The 21,662-nt window shown below is 40.2% G+C and overlaps 1 protein-coding gene and 1 non-coding gene across 5 annotated transcripts in view; one reads left to right on the forward strand and one right to left on the reverse strand.

Moving 5' to 3' along the window:
• Nucleotides 1-21,662, forward strand: part of LOC101575222 (IQCJ-SCHIP1 readthrough transcript protein) — an 890,224-nt gene that overhangs the window by 790,141 nt on the left and 78,421 nt on the right. The window lies entirely within an intron of this gene.
• On the reverse strand, nucleotides 17,914-18,105 carry LOC111812183. Its single transcript, XR_002817754.1, has one exon. It is a non-coding gene; the product is annotated as a U2 spliceosomal RNA (small nuclear RNA).

The raw sequence follows: 21,662 nt of genomic DNA on the forward strand, positions 1-21,662 counted from the left end.
TACAGGGTTAATAAGGGAGTTTAAAATAACTCAAGTACTTGAGTCATTTTTCAGACCTTTAGTCTTCATGTTTACTTACAAGTTGATGTTTTATTAACCAGTATGGAGGTTTGGTGTGAAATTGGGTGGAGGGACACCTTCTGTACTGGTGACTAGAATAGTGAATTGAAACTTTAGGGAGAATTTGTATACTAATTTTAACCAAGTGAGAAATGTATCCATCAACTTTGTTTTGTTTGTCATCTCCTTGATTCCAAAGGTCTTAACTGATGAGAATATTTACAAGTAACATATATTTACCTTATATGATTGGGCTATGTACAAACTATGACTTAGCCTGGCTTTGTCAGTGTAGGGCAGGATTCTTAGCAATCCTTGAATGTCTTTAACGTATTCAGATCCAAGGTATCACATGCCCCCACCCTAGGATTCCGATTCATGGGATCTTAGCAGTAGTGTGTAAGTGGTACAACTGCCTGTATCTGTTTAAGCTCCCAGGTGGCTTCAACATGCAGCCAGGCGGAAAATCACCTTCATAAAGTATCCAGTAATATAAACCATGTGCTTAGGTCTTTCTCTTATATTGTATTTGTTGTCCATTTCATTGCTTACTAGATGTGCATTAATGTGTTAGTTTCTTATTGCAGCAACAATAACTTACCACACCCTTGTGGCTTAAAATAACAAATTTTTGTTGTTTCATATTTCTGGAGGCCAGAAGTTTGCAGCGCTGGTACAGGCTAAAATCAAGGTGTTAGTGGGGCTGGTTTCTCTAGACAAGAGTCTGCTTTCTTACCTTTTCCTACTTCTGTAGAATGTCTGCACTTATTAGACTCATCCTGACTTATGCATCAGTCATTATATCTCCTCCCTCCTGCCTCTCTCCTGAAGGGATCTTTGTAATTCACTGGGACCAACCAGATAAACTAGGATAATCATCTCACTTTAATCACACTTAGAAAGTCTCCTCTGTGTGTAAGGTAACATAATCCCAGGTTCTGGGAGTTAGGACATGGGCATATGGGAAGAAGATACTATTCTGCTTACCAAAGCAGGAAAGTTTCAAATCCCTCTGCTATTCACATTTGAGAACAGCAACCTCTGAGTCAGCCACGGCTTCCTTTCCCTGCAGTTTCTGAGAAGCAGCAGAGGAACATTTTGTGAAGTGATAATATCATGTTCAGAATTTTAATTTTATTGATTTTTAAAAGGCTACCAATTTTTCAGTTTTCAAGTGCCCTAAGTACTTGTTTCAGGAATAGATTGTTTTGCAATTAGTATACTTTCCCTAAATTTCCCTCATATAGAACACTTTTGCCAATAAAACAGTGCATCTCAACAGGGGAGTAGGTGTGACTTGTTCTTGGATTTATTTGTCCAGCAAGCAGTGAGCACCAGTTCTTAATCTCAAGGCCAGGGACAAAGAAGGCATCCCTATTGGTAACTGTATTTCAGTATAATTTATAATCCTTTTTTTTTTTAGCAATATACATTTAAAAATAGCATCCTAAGAAAGGGCCCTCCACTTCACAATTATGATTAAGAACTTCTGTGATGATCCAACAAATTCTAATAAAATGTTAGATCTACCAAAAGGAAGGTCAGGATATACAGAAAGCTGCCCACAAAAGGGGATCGGCTCCTGGCAGCAGCTTTCAATTCCAGCAACTTATTGGGATGGTGGGAATGGTAGCCTTCTAACAATAATACTGATCCCTGGGACCTGGCCTCAAGATGCTTTTCTTTTAATTAATTTGGGGAGAACTCTGGCATCTGCCACAGAACAATCAATGTTGTGTTAAGTCTTGTGGAAGGGAAATAGGAAAGATTTAAGAAAGCATGTTCAGAGATCAAGGTCGCAGAGTTGTGAATAGTTCTATAGAGCTAGGATTTCAATGTGGTCAGTAAGTCCCTGAGCTCACTCTGCTCCAGTGCCTGTTCTTTGCCCAGATTCAATCTAGAGGAGAAGACTGTGAACCTTGAGTGAAGAAGAACCAAACTCAGCAGCTCAACACTCTTGTTCTTAATCAACTCTCCTCTAGTAGAGCAGGTGATAAGAATAAGGTCAGAAACCAGACTGCCTGGGAGCTTCTCCCAGTTCTTTGGATCCAGGTCTTTGGATAGTTATTTAATGTCTCTATCTTAGTTTCTGTACTGGTGATAGCACTTCCTGGGATAGCACCAACAGCTGAATGGGACAGGTAGTTTTGTTGGCTCCGTTACAAATGAGACTTGCAGATGCTAAATAACTTACTCAAAATATTACAGCTTGTTCGCACACAAAGCAGGGATTAGAAACCATGTCTTTGATTACCAGAAAGGAATGCCTAGAATGCAAACAGTCTCAGGAATGTGTGGTAGATGTGATGAAGATATGTTCTTGGCATGGTGGTGAATCTGAGGAAGGATTCACTGCATTTGAGTAGGTCACAGAATCAGGAATTGGATCCTGAAAAATAGAATTTCTAGCAGGATATGAAAAAAAAGCATCACAATCAGAGGGAACAGCACATGTAAAATTATGAAAACAGGAAAAGCAGGGTGCCTTGAGGTCCATGGCCTTGTAGAATGATGGGCTGGGAGTCGGCAGTAAGAGGGAAGCCATGGAAGAGTCTCAAGAGTCCCTCTGGGCTTCACTGCATCAGATATGTATTCCAAGTGTTTGCTGCGCAGATTCTGCACCTCTCCCCAGTCATAATGCATCAAGATGACTGAGATCAGGGCCTGGAAATCTAGATGTGTTCTGTTTTGTTTTGGTTGTTCTGTTTTTGTTTTAAGATGGCATCTCACTATGTAGTTCAGACTGGTCTTGAACTCACTGTGTATCCCAGGCTGGTCTTGAACTCAACACCTCTTGCTGTGGCCTCCTGAGTGTGCTGGGATTATAGGTGGGCATTATCATGCCCAATGAAATCTACATTTTAAAAGAAGCAAACCACTTGATTGTGAAGACTACAGAAACAGAATAGTAGTCAAGGCCTGAGGGTGTAACTCAGCAGCACATGCACCTGCCAGGCAAGCACAGGTCCTGAGTTTGGTTCCCAATATATTTGAAAGACAAATGAAAGGCCTGTGTGTCAGGCTGAGGTTTTAGATTAGGCAGAGCCACTGATGTCAGATTTGGGTTTTCAGAAAGATCTCTTTTGATAGTGTAGAAAATGGAGAAGGGGATTTTCAAGGATGAGAACAGGATCTAGTTGTGGTGAGTATGTATTCTAACCAGGAGATGATACATATCCTAAATGAAAATACTCCTGAACTAAGTGGTGGTGGAAGGCACGATAGTAGAAATACCAGTTATAAAACACGGGGGACCATCCAGTAGAGTGAGTGGTGGTCTCTGTATGACAGTGGGTTGGAGGAGCATTTAGGAATCAGAGAAGAGTGCATTTTTGCATTGGCAGGAAGAACTAGTTGGAACTCTTTGATGAGCTGTTCCCTTATAAGGGAGAGCTGCCAAGAAGTGGTCATAATTCATCCGTCTTTCCCAGATTCCCCAGAAGAAAGCAGGGATGTAAACATAGCGGAACTGGGCCAACAACACCTACAGATAATGAAGAGAATGTGGCTATGACCCCCTCTTGTGTAACTCTTGTTAGGTAATGATTCTAACAGAAAACAGATTTGGAATTTTTATTTGGAATATAAGTTGCAATGCAGAGAATTGAGAAGCATTGTACTGAAGTATGATTCTGTTAAGTACTTTGATGATAAGGAAGGTTTACTGGATTATAAAGAAATGAAGTGAAAATCTGAGTATTAAGGTGAAAAATCATGCAAGGAAGGTAAAAATTAAAACCCTACCCTGTGTCTATCAGATAGGGAAGTGGCTGGAAGTTTCTGGACAAACACTGCAGTGTCTTTCTTCCACATGGTGTCATTTAGTTAGAACAAGGTCTTCAGTGGCCAGCTACTGAATTGTTCTATTTTTCCATGACTGACCTTTATTGTTGTGTTTGGTTTTGGTCTCTCTGTTGCCCTAGAGATTCGCATCTACTTGTTCAACTTCAAACCCTTTACAATTACTCTTGGCAAGGAGGGTTTTTTGTTTGTTTTTTTTTTTTTTTTCTTTTTTTTTTTTTTTTTTTAATTGCCTGTGAGTACACGGGAGTCAGTGGTTCCACTCATTTCTACATCCTGGTGTTGGTAAAGTGGTAAGGTCACTGTGTGGTTTTGAACCTAAGCATTTCATTTTTCCCCATGTTAATTAACAGTATTTAGCAGGACATAGTAAGACTTGATTTTAGTAGCTGTCCTTGAGAGAGACCCCTGTTCTCCTAGGTTAAAATGTAGGACTACTAGAAACACTTGTAATTTCTCCACCTTGCCTGCAGATTTTCCCTCCAAGGGTTTTCTTTGTCCCCTTCCATTGTTACTTTGAAAGGTAGTAAGTGTAATGTCAATTTTTGTATTGTAAACAATATATTTGTAAGATACAAATTAGTATTAGAATTTTGTTAACTACTCAACAGTTACCAGGAGCACCACTTGGGCAGTGCATTGGTTTACAGGTGTCATTTCGGCCAGTCAGTTCTTACACTGAACAAATTTATTTATTTATTTATTTATTTTATTTTATTTTTGTATTTTAGGGAAGGGTCTACAGGGTGTTCAGGGTCTCACTACTAGATTGGACTCAGTGATCCGCCTGTTTATAACCTCCCAAGAGCTGGGATTACAGGCATGTGCCACCATGCCCAGTCTCAATTGCCATCTCAGCATGCCCCGGGGGCAAGGTCGGCATGGTAGGTCCAGGCATTGAACCCCGGGCCCCTGCACCTGCTTGCAGGTGCTTTAATCTGCTCAGCTATTTGGCCAGCCCACATTAAACAACTTTGGTAAAAGTGTGATTTTTATATTTCTTCTAACATTATTTTATAAAAAGTAACAAAAATATGCAATTTTTGGAGACCCTGTATTTAAATAATTAAACTGGCAAGTGGTTAAAGCTAGTTCTGTGTTACATTTTGAAGTAAATTCTTTTGCAAAAATATAAATGTGCTGATTAGAAGGTGTCATTTATATTTGTATTATATAAATTAAAAAGTTGGCATTGCATTGTAAATAAAAGGAGGTCTTGCATTGTGTTCTAATCCTGTCAGCCCCTTCTTCCTGTCTGATTTTGAGCAAAATACTTGACTTCTTTGTGCTTTGATTCCTACATCTGTAAAATGAAGATATTAACAATAGACCTATTATGCTAATTAATGATGTGTGCACCTGGTTCATAATCAATGTTAGTTATTTTCCTTCATCTTTATCATCGTTTACTGTTTTTATAACAAGCCTTATTTTTCCAGAGACCTACTATAGTTTTCTGTACCTGGTTAGCTGTGAATAAATTAATAAATTTGACATTTTCAGCTAGAATGGTCATGAACGAAAACAGAAAATGATTTTAGGAGCTATAAATGTGGTTCAGTGGTGGAACTCCTGCCTTGCATGCACAGGGGCCTGGGTTTGATCCCCAGCTCTACTACCAAAAAGAAAGCAATTTTAAAATTTTTCCCTTGGTTTTGAGCTTTTGTTTTTAGTGACAGTGCAAAGCTTCTGGAATTTTCCACCTCCCACTTTTGGCCTCCCATATGCAAATGAGAACCATTGGGTAATCGAAGGAGACACTGGGCAGGACAATTATTTGACCTACATTCCTTTAGTCTGCTACTCAAGAGGCTTTATTCATATTTGGGTGTGCAGTCTTGAGTAGCTACCAGCAAATTCCATCTCCTCAGGCAGTCTTTCTTCCCAGTTCCTAGATGCAGCACTTGGGAGGGCACTCAGGCATGCACAGGCACATGGCTGCCTTGGCTGCTGTGAGGGAAAAAGGAGAAGAGCTGCTACGTGGCACAGTGGCAAGAAAGAGGACTCTGGGCTTCCCAAAGTCTAACCCTTCGCAAATTATGTAACCTCTCAGAGCCTCACTTTCTCATCTATGAAATCATAGACTGGAGGATTGCACAACACATGCCATTCAACTTGGCACAAAATAAAATATGTTTAACCAGTGAAAGTTCCTCTGTGGTCTCCTTAAGAAAGTGCTGGTGACCCAAGTAACAGGGTCACAAGCAGACACGCCTGACAGAGTTAGCTGACTGGCTAGCAGGCGCACCAACAAGTGTTGCGAAGAAGCACAGAAAGCACTGTGTGAGGGAACAGAGGATGGAGATTAGAACATGCCAGAGACATAAACTGAGGTTTAATGGGTGAGTTAGAAGTTTGCCACACAGTTGGGCAAGAAATGGGAAGGAGAGAGCTGGGCAACTAGGGGAGATCATCAGGAAGGCTGGCTTGGATGTGGAGAGATGGGTTGGGACCAGACTAAAGGGGCATTTTCAACCACATTAGAAATTTTGGAATTAAAGCTAAGAAAAATGAGAAACTTACTGCAGCATTTTGAGTGAAATGATATAATAGATGTTAAACCTAGAAAGAGCAGTCAAGCAAGATAGAGATTAGATCTAAGGAGAAGACACACTAGAGCCTGGGTTCAGTTGGGGTGTCCAGAGAAGTTCTCCAGGTAAGAGACAGTGGAGGTCCCCTCTTCGAAAAACGAAGGTTCTAAGAGTAGAGGGTTGAGCTTTGATTCATTTATTTCATTCCACACATATTGTTGATCATCTGTTATGTGTCATGCACTGCTTTAACTGCCAAAGATGTAGTAATGAATAAAGTCCCCACCTCAATGGAGCTACATTCAACATACAATGTAATGAATCTATGAAAGAATGAATATAAATGAAGTACATTGTATGAGTCACATTTCCATTGTTGGTACAAAATGCCTGACTTAGATAATTTAAAGGAAGGAGAGATTTATTTTGGCTTACAGTTTCACAAGTTTCAATCTATGGTTAAGGCAGAAGTGCCACAGCAGAGGAGACTGGCAGAGAAAAGCTGCCCACCTTCATCTGTCCAAGAAGCAGAGATCAAGGGAAGAGCCAGAAGAAGCTGTAAGGGACCAGATGTCGTCTCTAAGTCACACCTCCATGACTTACCCAGAATACCCAGAAGTATAGCGTACTAGTTCCCTAGATGTCTCTCAAGCTGATGAAGTTGGCAGTCATCATTAATCATCACACAGATATTGCACTGCTTTTTGATGGAATTGATGCCCACATTCCTAAACCCACTTTTAAAATAAGAGGTTAAATGTAGTTGAGCCTATGTGTCCAGGCCGACCATCTTAAGGCATGGGCCTTCTGTGCATGCCTCTGACCTGATCGTGTCATGCCTGCATCCCCAGAGCAAGAGTCTTGATCTGTCCTGGAAGCCCCTTGTGGGGACCTGGCTTCCTCTTATAAGGGATGCAAAAGAGGACTGATCCAAAACTCCTGAAAGCCAAGGTCACAAACTCGAGCACCTACAGGGAGAGAATTTCATTATGCCTTTTATGTTGTGCAGATGGTACCAGATCCTAGAAGGTGAACTGAGCAAGGAGACCGTGGGGTCTGAGGAACTCCCACCTGTGTAGCAATTGCTGCTCTGTGGCTATATGGTGATGATTCACTCTACATTGGCTTTTGCCAACTGGTGGGAGTTCCCGGTGACAGGAGGGAAAGTAAGCCATGCCAGATCTTTGTTTTGTGCTATGGGTCTATGAAATGCTGTTACAATGACTTTGATTCCTACACAAGGAAGAATATGTGTAACATTAGATTATCTGATTTTTGATAAAGGGACCAAAAAACATGCTGTAGGAAAAACAGCTTCTTTAACAAATGGTCCTGGGAAAATTGGCTATCCACACACAGAAGATTGAAGCTAGACCCATGTCTCTTACCATGTGCTAAACTAAAATCAAAATAGATCCAAAATCTAAATACTAAAACAAAAACACAGCCTACTGCAAAGTAAAATAGATAAAACGCTTGATATTCTAGAAATAGGTGAGGACTTTCTGAATAGAACCCCAGTTGCACAGGAAGTAACACCAAGAGTCAACAAATGAGATCATATCAAATTAAAACACTTCCACAAGCAAAGAAAATAAATAATAGAGTGAAGAGATATCCTACAGAATGGGAAAAATTTTGCCAGCTGTTCATTGGACAAAGAACTGATATCTAGAATATATAAAGAACGAAAAAAAGCTAGACCTTCCCCACATAAAATAACCAGTTAAAAATGGATAAATGAAATGAACAGACACTTCTCAAAAGTACAAATGACAAATAAATGCATGAAAAAAATTAAATATTGCTGGCCATTAGAGAAGTACACATTGACACAACACTAGGGTCCCTCATTACTCCAGAAAGAGGGACTGTCATTAAGAAATCACAAATGCTGGGTGGCTGGGGAGTAGGGGTGGGGAGGAACTCTTCTGTATCCTTCATAGGAATGTAAACTAGACAACCACTATGGAAATTCCTAAAAAGATAAATAAAACTAGAAATTTTGGGCCAGTGAGATAGCTCAGTGAACTAAGCGCTTGCTTAGGCAAATGCATGGGCCGGGGTTTGAGCCACTGTACCACATGTTGCACTGGCCCTGCCCCCGCCCCCAAACATACTGAGCCTGTCACTGAGACTGGGCATGGTGGTGCACACCTGTAATTCCAGTGCTGGGGAGGCCGAAAATAGGATTTATTTATTTATTTATTTATTTATTTATTTATTTGATACAGAGTTTATGCAGCTTGGACTTGCAGTGATCCTCCTGTCTCAGCCTCCACAGTGCTGAGATTACAGGCGTGTACCACCATGCCCGGTCAGGCCAGCATGGCATGCAGTACCAGGGATCGAACCTGGGTCCTTGCACTTGCCAGGTAGACACTTAGGCTGCTGAGCTATCTCCCAGGCCTAGCTGAATCTTGAAGCACAAAAATTTCTTTTTAATGAAATAAAAGAAACTAGTAGTGTAAATGTAACAAATTGGCATATAAAATATGTTTAAAACAATAGAGTAGGTATTTTGGAGAATTACTTGAAATTCTCCCTATTTTCTTTTTATCTTTTACTATCTGCACTTTGTAAGAGACAGTCTTTTTTTTTTTTTTTTTGTCTCTGCCTTGATTCTGAGGAACTACTTGGAAGATAATAGTATGTAGCATATTAGCTATAGTTACTATCTTATTCTATTATGAATGAAATTTCATTTTATTTCTTCATAAACTTTTCAAAAGTCTTGGAAGCAGCCTATATGTCAGTCAACAGATGAAGAGATAAGAAAATATGGTACTTGTGCACAATAGTCGTCTCCCATGAAGAATAAAGTTGAGTCATTTATAGGACAGTTGAGACTATAATATTAAGTGACATCAGTCAGACATGAATGCTTAAATAGCACATGATTTCTCTTATAGGAACACAGAATATAAATTAAAGAAAAGATAAAATATAGATAATATGAAACAAGGAAAGGGCAAACTTCAACCAAGCGATGGAGAGAAGAAAAAGAGATGAAAAAAGATGGTTAAGATGTGTCATTTCCATGTACCAACTCTCCGCACGGAATGTAATCATTATGTAATACAAACATGTACCAGTGAAAATAAAATTTTGAACAAAGAATATGCACAGGGTCAGATACCTTAACTTCATATGCCCAAATTCATAGCCATCCAGTACAGACCGGGCTTAGGAATGCAGAGCAGCAGGGGGCGCTTGTAGGGGCCTGCCTGGCACTGTGCCTGACCAGCTCTTGGCGGGGCTGTGATGCAGATTGGGAAATTTGTATGTGAAAATTCCTGGTTTTGAATCTGATCAACAAAGTCCATCTTTTAAACATGCGTGTTCTGATCATCTGTGTATTGGATCGTTCCTTTATCTCGTGTGTGTGTGTGTGTGTGTGTGTGTGTGTGTGTGTGTGTTTCCCATTTCTCAGCCTTAGGTCCTTGCATATCTCATTATATCCAACAAGTGAATAGAAATTGGCTACTTTTCTTGCATTTATGAAAAAGGTATGTAGGAAAATGAGCTTATGTGTACAGTTATATAAGGAAGAATTTTCAGTTGGGAGTAGTAACAGTTATGTTATTATAAGTAAGATACTACTGTAAATGTTGTTTCTCTAAAAAGAGGAACTTGAATTCCAGTCAGCTTCCAAGCACTTGTTCTGGAAGTAAACATTTATAAGTAAAAGAGAGAAAGTGTGTGCAGGTGTGGTATAGAACATACTTCCACAACACACATGAGTACTTAGGTTTTGCTTATGGAATCTAACTTGTTAGATAAGTAGCTGAGGTACTTATCAACTGATGAGGACTGTGTAAGAAATAAAACCAATATATTCTGCATGGACATTTCGCTGTCACATTTATGGAAAGCAATTTAATAATTTTAGCATGCTATGGTTTTAGGTTGCATTTGAAATTAAATACAGGCCTCTGAAAAGAAACATTTTTAACCTCTTATTTTAGCTTGACTCTTGTGATTTCTAAAATTTGGAGTGTTTTCTTCTAAGAGAAGTTATCCAGGGTTCAATCCCTGGTCCTACACTCCATGCAGGCCCCTCCCCTGGGGTGTGCTAAGCCAGTGACCTAGTCCAGGCATGGTGGCACATGCCTGCAATCCCAGCCATGGGTAGCCTGAAAACTGGAGCATCACCACAAGCCCAGGCTGTGTAGTGAGACCCTGCACCAAATACATAAATGGAAAAAAAAAAGGTATCTAATCGATAATAATTCCATATTTATGTATGTTATTATTGTATATGTTACTTTTGCTGTATTTAGCACTTTCTTACTTTTATTTAAAACCTTTAAAAATTTGTAGGAGGTAAAAAAAAAACCACAGGTTTTAATAAAACAATGAAAATAAAGAACTTGGTGTAGTGTCTGACACCTGATAATCATGCAGCATATCAGCAAGTATTCTTGCTGCAATCACTAATATCCCTGTTGGTATAAGTCTGACTGACAGTTGAAGGTAGCTTTTAGTAATTAAAGCTGCTATGGTTATAACAGTATGGTCAATTTTAGGGGCCAAGACTTAGCAAAATGCAGTTTCGCTGACATAAAATCCATAGCCTTTCAATGGTACAATTTAAAAAAAATACCTTTTGTTAATAAAACATCAGTTATGGATTAAGAGCAGTGCTCATATTACCTTCTTTTTTCACAAGCACTATATGAGATTTCATTTTTATAGATCAGTGATGGTGAAACTTTTAGAGTTTTTAACAATATATGCAGCCAGCTGCAGCACACACACGATAGGTTTGCCACCACTGTTACAGATGGAAAAAATGGGAAATAATGGGATAAGTCACTTGCCAAGGGCACATTACAAGTTAAGTGACAAAGCCCCAAAGTGTTCCCAGACTTGACTGCCAAGGCTGTGACCTTCCTCTAGAATACATTGTGTGTAATGAATGCTTACAAGGAGCAATTATTTTATTTTTAATTGATAGCAGGCTTTAGAGAGATTTGGGTTGCTTGCAAATAAAGAAGATACCCTTAGTTTTATAAAATCGTCAACCGAAGAGAAGAAAGAAGTCATTTTGGATAGAGTTTTCTGTGAGATAAACAAAAGGCTTCTGTGCCGCTTTAAAAAAAAAAAAAAAAATCTCTATTCCTTTCCATGTGGGAGAGGTGACCTTTCTGCTGTTATACTCTGGGTGAAATGCATTTTTTTTGGATGTGGTGGGATTTTCGGAGTGTGGTAGGAATGACTGATGAATCTTTACTTCATTGTAAGTGGTGTTGCATGTTAAAAAACGATATAGTATTGGTATCCCAGATGAATGGAGAAAACATATATAACCAATGGATATAGTAAAGTATCTGTTTGAATTAGCCATGACATAAAATTCAAAATACCAGTACTGCAAACAAGATAAGAATTCTTTTGTTTATATAAAAGAAATGTAGAGGACAGGAATCTGAGCAACCTCAAGATGACAGAAGAGGTATTTTTGTTTTTTTGTTTGTTTTTCTTTTGTATTGTAGTCTTTCTCATTTTCGGTTATAAAACTTTCCACCTCAGGGTCCAAACTGGTTGCTTAAATACCTAGGATCTTGTAACCCGAATAATCACATATTATACTGTTGCCCGGCTTGCGGGTTCGCTCAGTTGTTTAAGCACCTGCTTGGGCAAACCCAGTCAGGCGCAGGGAACCTCGGTTCGATCCCCAGATGCGGGCCTAAGGCAGCCTGAGCCAGCCCAGTCAATCAATCAATCAACCCGTCAATCCTTCCTACATGCAGTTTGCCAAAATTTAGTTAGGTGGTTATGACCCTACACACCTAGTTGCAAAAGATGCTGGAAAATGTACTCTTATCTCAGCTTCAACATGCCCAGCTAAGATATTTTGTGTGTGTGTGTGTGTGTGTGTGTGTGTGTGTGTGTGCAATCAATTGGAAAAAAAAAGAGAAAACAGATATTGGGGGAAACTAATGAAGTTTTTTGTAGAAAGAATGAAAAAGAGTGAACCTTGCAGTGTAGAAAGAATGCCTCCATTTCAGGATATTCTGTGTCCTTTGGGCAGAAACTCTGAAACAGGTATGTAGGTGAAGATGTTAAACTTTTCCTCTGAGCACCTGATTTTGACTTAATGATATAAATGTTTAAGAACCCCTGTCTCTAACAAGAAGAACAGGATAGCCATGATCTTTATTTTTTTTTAGTAGCTCCTTTACACACTCTTTCCCTACAAATAAGACCTACCCAAAGAATTAGGTCATTAATGAGTCACACCAACTCTGCAGTTACTTTCAGAAGCTATGACTGCCATTTGAAAGTCTGAGCTCGCCACATGGATAGACTGCAGAAGGGAAATGAATCGCGAAGTTCTTGCAACCTGTTTTCATCAGCACACACCCAGGGAATCTAGTCACAGATGGGAAGTAAATATAGACATTGGGAAGGTTTGGGAGCGGGCTGCTTCCCTGCTTTCTTTAGTCACAATGATCCTGTCTCCCAGAGGATATGGAAATGGTGATCTTAACAACTAATTTTTAATGCCAAACCATTACATTTGTTGTCACACTTAATCTTGAGAGCAACCTGAAAGGTAGGCTATGTCCCTTCCTGTTTTAAAGATGCAGAAGATCAGAGATGGAGTCAAACGACTACTAAGAGGAATTGCCAGAATTTAAACTAAGGTCTGATGGATTCCAAAATTCATTTCCTTTATCAGTATAGCCTCACATTAAAGAGAAATGGAAGAAGCTACAAGGATCCTTTCTGTGTTTCTTTTTGAATAGTGACCTAAGAAAAATAGAAAGGCAGAGTGAACTTTTCCTGTCTTGCAGAGTTGTGTCATCCTCTGGGATCCTTGGAGGACTGGTTCCAAGACTCCCGGATTGCAAGATCCACAGGTGCTCCAGGTGTAGCATATACATACAACTCATCCATACCATCACACATACTTTATTTTTTGTTATAATCCCATGGATTTTAAATCTTCTTTTAATTACTTAATTACTAATACAATGCAAGTGCTATGAAAATAGTTCTGTGTTGCTTAGGGAATGATGACGGAAAGTTTTGCACGTGCTCAGTACCACTGCGATTTCATTTTATTTAATTTATTTATTTATTTATTTATTTATTTTGGTGGAACCTGGGGTTGAACTCAGGCCCTTGTGCTTTCGAGGGAAGTCCTTATTCTACTGAGCCATCTCCCTAGTCCCAACGATTTCATTTTAAACATTTTTGATCTGCAGTTGGTTGAGTCTATGCATGCAGAATTCACCGATAGGGAGGCTAACTGTATTCAGCTTCCTTTAACCCTCTCATTGCATCTTTATTTGGTTGCAGTTAACACCCCTTTCTAGTGAATTAAAGGAAATGCTGCTATTTCATGCTTGGGGAACGTAGGGACTGCTTAGGGCTAAGCAGGTGAGGGAGGTTGGTAGCAAAGAGCTGGAGCAGGAGGCCTAGTCTCTCCTTATTTATTGCTTTTCAAAGGCTGGTACCTGGTGCTAGTCCCTGCAGTGTAGGGGAATATACTCAATCATTTCTAAATGAATCAATACATTTCAAATAGATTTTAATCAGTATACAATCAATGTGTTTCAAAATGTCCAATGCTGAAGTTATGTGAAGAAAATGGAACCAATTTATTAGAAAGGATTTCTTTGCCCAATAGAAAGAGAGGCCTTGAAAATACAATGCTTCTTCACTCTGCTCTTCTCAATCAAGTACTCCAGATCTGCAAGCCTCTTAATCATTAGCCGAGGAGCTCTGCAGCATAGGGTGAGCTGGCGTGAAACTTAATAAGTAGTAGCTGGTAGATTGCTTGTATTACATTTCACAAAACTTGATAGTAGTTCCTGTCTTTGTGCATCAGTGTGTTACTTAGGATGCTTTCAGACACGAGTAAGAAAACAAACTCAGCCTGCTTTTGCAAGAATGAGATGTTTGATTTGGAGTGTGGAATCTGGGTAGCAAAAGCTTCAGGGGATGGGCTCATGTGCGGGGGCCAGAGCCTGGTTCTCAGCATCTCCCCCTGGGGGTGGGGGTGGGGAGGACGACTTCACAATATTTGCTTCTTTTACCCAATAGGATTTCACTAGAAAACTTGTTCTTGCACTTTTCAAACCTCTCTGCTCTGTTGCTTACAGTTAATTTCATTTTATAGCCCTCCTCTCCCCCACCCTGTACTGCTTGGTGGTTGCCAGATAAGTATGTCCAGGGGTTTGAGATCCTTCATCCCCATTTAGGGAGAAATAAAGTCACTTTCAGAAGCTTTCTCAGAAGAGTCAGTCATGCTTGGCAGATTTCACTTCAGTTTTATTTGTCCAAGTAGGGCCACATGTTTATCCTTAAATCAATACATGCAGCCAGGGGTGGAATAATGCACATTAAATTGGGCCACTCCACAAGTCCTGCTTCCAAATCAGCTTCCCCAAGCACCTGGGCTTTGTAGAAGGAGCTGAGGATTGCTAAATAGAGGTTAAAGTGCTACTAAAAGAAAAGAAGTGGGGTTAGGAAAGCAACTGCAGTACTGGTTAGACTCCTTGCTCTGAGAATCACCCCCAGCAGCATCCCTGGATAGGAGCTTTGGCACTTGATGCATAACTTTTGGAGGGCTGCTGACCTCTAGTGTCTTGAGTAAAGCAGTGGATCTAAAATCCAGACAGGCTGGCTCCCTCTCGCAGGAGAGCCTCAGTGGTCATGTCCAGTCTAGTATACAAGTGCACTGGGAACATAACAAAACTACCACAAGCACTGGAATGTGTAACAAGTGTAATATGAAGCCCACCAAAGACTCTTCAAGACCCACCATACAGGACTCCCAGGACCTTGTACACCAGCATCCTAAGAGTGACCCTTGTTACACCTGTGTAGTGTCATCTGCTGTGTAGTGTTTCTCCTCTCCAAAGGAGGGGAAGGCCTGTGTGTGAAATACTCAGCTCCCCACACAGGGCACTACAGGCTTGGTGAACGCTGACACGAGTAAACGAAGAGCCCAGGGGGCGCTCATCTCGCTGCCTCTATGCTTTTGTTTGTAGATATCAGATCTACTCACAGTGAGAAAGCGGAGCAAATGTGTTTTACATATTGTGCAAATGTGTACAAGTATTCCCACAACCCAGAGTATAGATGTAAACAGTGGTTTTTCTGTTGTGTTGTAACCATGGCATGGTCAGATGGCAATGGAAGTACTCGCTGTGCAGGGCTTCTGCTCACTTCAGCATGCATTGCCGCTGTGAGCTCTGCTTTTTGAGTATAGTTGGAGCTCAGTTAGATGGGGTCCTTATTTAATCTGCGTACGTGGGTGACAGCACTCTAACTGCGCTCCAGGATTTGGATTATGGGAAGATAAGGAGAAAGCTAGGAATGTGATAATTATCCTACAAGATGACTATAAAGAAAAGAGATTGTGTTTTTGTTTTGTGTTGCATTTAATTGATTTCTAATTCAAGTGTGAAGCAAGGCAAGTCTCAGGCTAGGAGAAAATTTGCACAAAGCTAGGATAGAAATTAACTGCCATCAGTTATGGCGGACGTGGAAGGACAAACAGGATTTCTCATTGTGGGGTCTGAGGGAGCTCTGGGAAGGACTGGCAGCCACAGCTGTACAGGTCCCGACAGCTGCTCCTCTTTGGCAGGCTGAGCTGCGGCTGCTGCTGGAGACAGCTGTGCTGCTCCCCACGGCCACCCTCCCCCGCGTGGCACGCTGTGAGATCACCCCTCACCACCCTTCCCATCCTCTTGTTACAGGGAGGAGAAGACAAACCAGTAAGTCGCTTAGTCATCAGAGGGATTGTGAGAGGGAAGAAAATTAAATCACTGATACCAAAGCCTGGAAAAGACCACTGTGATGCTGTGTTGTATAGCACAGCGCTCGTTTTGCCCTCACTTAGATAAACGCAACGCTGTTTATTCCTGAAATTGCCACCATTACAGTGCTGATGTTTTATAGACAGGGAAGATAGATCACAAATATTTGTTCTACTTTTAAGTTGGCAAATTGCACAATTTTGCTTTGGAGTGCTTCTCTGAGATCCACAGCTTTCTTGTAAAAATGCAAATTTTATTCATTCATTGTTAACCAAGACTTACAGGGGCAAACCACTTAAAAGTTGTATCCAGTGCAGTTGTTCAGTTTGAATAGTGTCTTATTTTAGGCAGTGTTTGGGCTTGTGAAAGAAAATGATGGGAGAAATCCTAAATTGGCGTGGCTGAGTGAGGTTTGAAGTGTAGACGTCCTGGGGCTCCCACCGCCGGCCACCCGGACACTTGCGCTCACAGCGCTTGGCGCAGTCTCACTTTCCGCCGTGTGCTCAGTACGCAACCTGGGTTGGCACGCTTGTTCTAAGTGCTCGCTCTGTTTTGTAAAAGAACTAACTGCTAAAAAGATTATAACCCTTTAGATACAAAAACACAGGGTATTTTTTAAGTTTTATCTTTTTTTTTCCTTTGCTTCTTTCTCTTGTTTTGCTTTCCCTTTCCCCAGATTGTGTGTGTGTGTGTGTGTGTGTGTGTGTGTGTGTGTGGTGTTGAATGAGATAATCTCTAATTAGGAATTCTCCTGAGAAGAATAATCAGCCTGGAAAATGTGGAGAAACGATGGCTAGACAGCTGTTTAATTTTGGCAAAAAAAAAAAGCACCCATTGTTTCTTGCTGGCGCGTGCAGCCCCCCTGGGCCCGTGTGGGTGTGCAGCATGAGTGAGGAAGGCCTGGTCACTAGCACACAGGCGCTTCACACCTGCTGTCTTAGGAAGTCTGCCGAACACCACCACAAGGCAGGTATTATTCTTTTTGCAAAGATGAGGAATTTGAGGCTTAGCTAAATTATGAAATTTACTCCAGGCATACACAGTACCTAGAGCATGTATCAAGTTTAGAAGTCCAGACATTTCTCACTCAAGAATCCTGTCTGCTCTTTCTACTACACCAAATATCCTAGGTCTCAAGTTTAATTTTTTGTTTATTTTTTATTTTTGAGATAAGGTCTCATATGTAGTTCAGGCTGGCCTTGAACTCACTATGTAGCCTCGGCTGCCTCTGAACTCACAGTGATCCGCCTGCCTCAGCCTCCCAAGTGCTGGAATTACAGGTGTGTGCCACCATACCCAACAAATTTTTGTCTTAGAAATAAAACTATGAATAATAATGAACATTAGTCTCACTTCCAGATAGCTTTTCCAAAGCTGTTATGTTCATAATAAGAATTGTTTTCATTTTCATTTTAATAAGAAACCATTAATAATAAGCATGTTCTTGTCCATTGCCTTATAATTACTGTGGTGTGACATAAATAGTGCTGTCTCTATTATATGCACATTAACAGAAGAAATATTTTTCCAGAAACTATGAGCTGTTTTACTCAATATCCACTCTTCCATTCAATCTTATTAACAAACCCTTGATTTCACTAGAGGCAGAAACATGTCCCTACATTTCCCAGACTCCCTTGCAGTTAAGAATGGTCATGTAAGAATCATTGTGTGGGATTTCATAGAAATGTCCACACCGTCACCGGACTAGTAGGTCAGGTAGTATTTCTTACATTCTACCAAGGAAAGACACCATTTCTAGAGATACTACAAGACCAGTTCAGTGTGGGAAGTGGATGAAGCAACTTCTACTCCACTTCCCTGCTCTAAAAAAATCCATTTACTATATTGTCCTCAAGTAGAGGACATATTAGATATTAATCCGATAAACACAGATACTGCTGTTAGTCTAATCCAGAAGGTCAAGAAACAATGGTCATGTCTTTTTTGCTCTCTACTCTTTCTGCTCTATTAGCTAAGAAGAATCTGGTGGGAAGGAGGCTGAGGCAAAAGCAGACAGGCTAGGTGTCTAATGACTACAAAGACTCCATGACACCGTCTGGACGTGGCTGCCTGCCTACACATTTTCCCTCATTATGTAGGAAAAAATAAGGTTTTTAAACTTTTAACAGCTTTTTTGAGACAAAATTACATACCATAAAATTCTTGTGCTTCAAGTGATTTTTAGTGTGTTTAAAGGGTTTTGCAGACACCATAGAATCCAAATTTAGAATATTTCTTTTACCTAAAAATATCCCTTCAGCTTTAGGCAATCACTGACCTGCTCTCTGTCTCTATAGATTTGTGTTTTCTGAGCATTTCATATAAATGAGATTATATAGTATTTAATCTTTTGCATTTGTTTATTTTCACTTATCCTTTTATTTTTTATACTGATTCATGCTGTGGATTATGTCAGTAGTTTGTTGCTTCTAAATGGTAGACAGTATTTCACTGCATGGCTGTACCACATTGTGTTTATCCATTTACTGGTTGATGGAAATGTGAATTGTTTTCACCTTTTAGATATTATGAGTAATGTTATGTGTGTGTGTGTGTGTGTGTGTGTGTGTATTCACAGTATATATCAATCTATATCTTTTTGTTTGTGAGGTAAATACTTAGGGAGAAATTGCATGTTGTAATAGTTTGTATCTATTTGTCCCCCCCCCCCCCAAAGCCTCATGCAGTCATGTGTGTGAGAGGACTTTGCATTTCTTTCCCAAATACAAGATTTTCATGGTATTACAGGTTGTGTCCAGTTCCCCCCCAAAGCCTCAGGCAGTCATGGGTGGCTTCTGGAGTTCCTGATTGATTATTGCGGGTGTGGATGCTGCACCTGCCCTGGGGCAGGTAATCTGCATTACAATGTGAGGAGGGGAGAGAGGCCAGCTGGCTGCCTGAGCTGCTGCCCTGCCCTTTGCTCCTGCTCTGTGCTGCCACCAAGGAAGGTTGCTCTCTGCCTTGTGCTTTGCAGCGAGCTGAGTATGGACCGAAGCCTCCAGTAACTGTGAGCTAAATAAACTTTTCTTTCCTTCATTTTTGGGTGTTGGGTATTTGTCCCAGGAATGAGAGAAGAGTGACTAAGATACCTGGTCATGGAATAATTTATGTTTAATTTTTAAGGACATGGTCAAACTGAATACACCATCTTAAATTCCCACCAGCAACATATGAACATTCCAGTTTTCCATGTGCTTACCAGTAATATTTTGTCTTTTGAGTCTACTGTAGTGGGCATGAAGTGGTATCTCATTTTAAATTTGCATTTCTTTTATGACTAATGATGTTGAACATCTTCTTATGAGCTTTTAGCCATTCAAATTTATTCTTTTGTGAACTATCTTTTTATCTGTTGCTCATTTTGAAATGAGTTGTATATCTTATTATTAATTTGAAGAGGTTTTTACATATCCGGGGTACAAATCTTTTACCAGAAATATTTGTGTATATTTTCTCCTAAATGGTGGCTTACTGTTCTCTTTTTTATACATTTTTTTTTTAATTTATGTATTTGGTCCTGGGTCTGACTACACAGCTTGGACTCATAGCGATCCTCCTGTTTTCAGCCTCCCCAGTGCTGGGAAGGGACTGGTGTGGTAAGTGGTGTTAGGGATCAAATTAGGTCCCTGAGCTTGCCTAAGCAGGCACTTAGTCTGCTGAACTATCTTGCTACCCCATAGATGTTTTGTGAAACACAAAAGACACCAACCTTTGGGTTTTGATGAAGTCCATTTTCTTATTTTATTTTTTTTTTTTTCGTGGACCATGCTTCTGGTGTGATGCTTAAGAACTCAGAGCTGCAGGGGAGATAGCTCAGTGGCACAAGTGCCTACCTGGCAAGCTCAAGGTCCTGAGTTCAATTCCTGGTACAAAAAAAATTGCAGATATCTTCCATGTTTTTTTTTCTTTCTGAAGCATTAGGTCCATGCTTCATTTTTAGTTCATTGTTTTTCACATGGTGTGACCTTCCTGATTAACCTTTTTGCATGCAGATAGCCAGTTGTCCTAATATGATCTGCTGAAAAGGTCTTACTCTCCCCTATTGCATCACCTTGACATCTTTTTCAAGGGCTGTAAATGTAAAGGTTATTTGTAGGGTCGTATTTCTGTTCTGTTGATTTGTCTTTCCATATGCTGATTTCATACTATTTCAATTAAGGTAAATTATAATAAATTTTGAAATCATGAAGTGTAGGCTTTCCCTTGGCTCTTTTTCAAGATTGGTTTGGCCTTCTTGTGTTCATTATATTTTCACATATATTTTGGGATCATTCTTTTTCAATTTCTACCTAGAGCTGCTACCCACAGTTGATCTGTTCCGTACAGTTGTTGATGCCCAGTGCTTCCCTTAGGAAATGTCCTACTTTTGAATCTATCTTGAAAGCCTGCTTCTTGTGCCCAGGGATCTATGAGATTTCTGGGCATCAGAAACAAAGGCCTAAAGACCAGAATTATTCTAATCTCACTGTTTCAGGAAAATAAGTGGAGGCTGGTGAGATAGCTCAGCTGACTAAGCGTCTGCTTAGGCAAGTGCAGGAACTGGGGTTCAGTCCCAATCCCTGGTACTGTATGCTGCGCCAACCCCACCCCTGGGTATGCTGAGCTGGCCACTGAGTCTGGGTGTGGTGTTATGTGCCCGTAATCCCAGCACTGGGGAGGCTGAAAACAGGAGGATCACTACTAGTCTGAGCTGTGTAGTGAGATACTGTATCAAATACATTAAAAAAAAATTAAAAAACAGAATAAGTGGAATAATGTTTTTATTCTCCCGAAACAGTGAGATTAGAATAATTCTGGTCTTTAGGCCTTTGTTTTTGATGCCCTTAAATCTCATAGATCCCTAGGCACAAGAAGCAGGCTTTCAAGGTAGACTCAAAGGTAGGACATTTCCTAAGGGAAGCACTGAGCATGAACAACTGTACAGAACAGATCAACTGTGGGTAGAAACTCTTTAGGCAGAAATTGAAATGTTTTATAAAGGATAAAAAAGCAGGGCTCAGTGGTGGGAGACTTTGGAAAGTAGGGTGAGATTGATGGGGACACCCCAGAAAGCTCTAAGTGGTCCATTGAGTAAGAATGTTGAAAATAACTCCAAGATTCCCTTAAATATGTAGCCAGATTCAACCTGTTCTTTAATATTTATTGTTCCCTTTGAGGTCCTGTGAATGATGCGTTGAAGCTGAAAAGGGAAGCTCTGATTTTATTTTTATTTTAGTATTATTTTTAAATTATTTATATATTTATTTATTTGGTACAGGGTCTCGCTAACAGCTCAGACTCGTAGTGATCCTCCTGTTTCAGTGCCCCCTGCACTAAAATTACAGGGGTGTGCCATCCCTCCTGGTTCAGTGGCCAGCACGTGCGGGGTTCCAGGATCTGATTTTAGCTCACACAGTGTTGGGGCTGTGTGATTTTTACGTTTCTATCATTTGAAAAGTAAGTGTTTTGAAGATTGAAATATTTTAATTTCAAGTCTGTTGACTTCTTT

This window comes from Octodon degus, unplaced genomic scaffold, assembly GCF_000260255.1.
Source record: "Octodon degus isolate 3935 unplaced genomic scaffold, OctDeg1.0 scaffold00115, whole genome shotgun sequence".
Lineage (NCBI taxonomy): Eukaryota > Metazoa > Chordata > Mammalia > Rodentia > Octodontidae > Octodon > Octodon degus.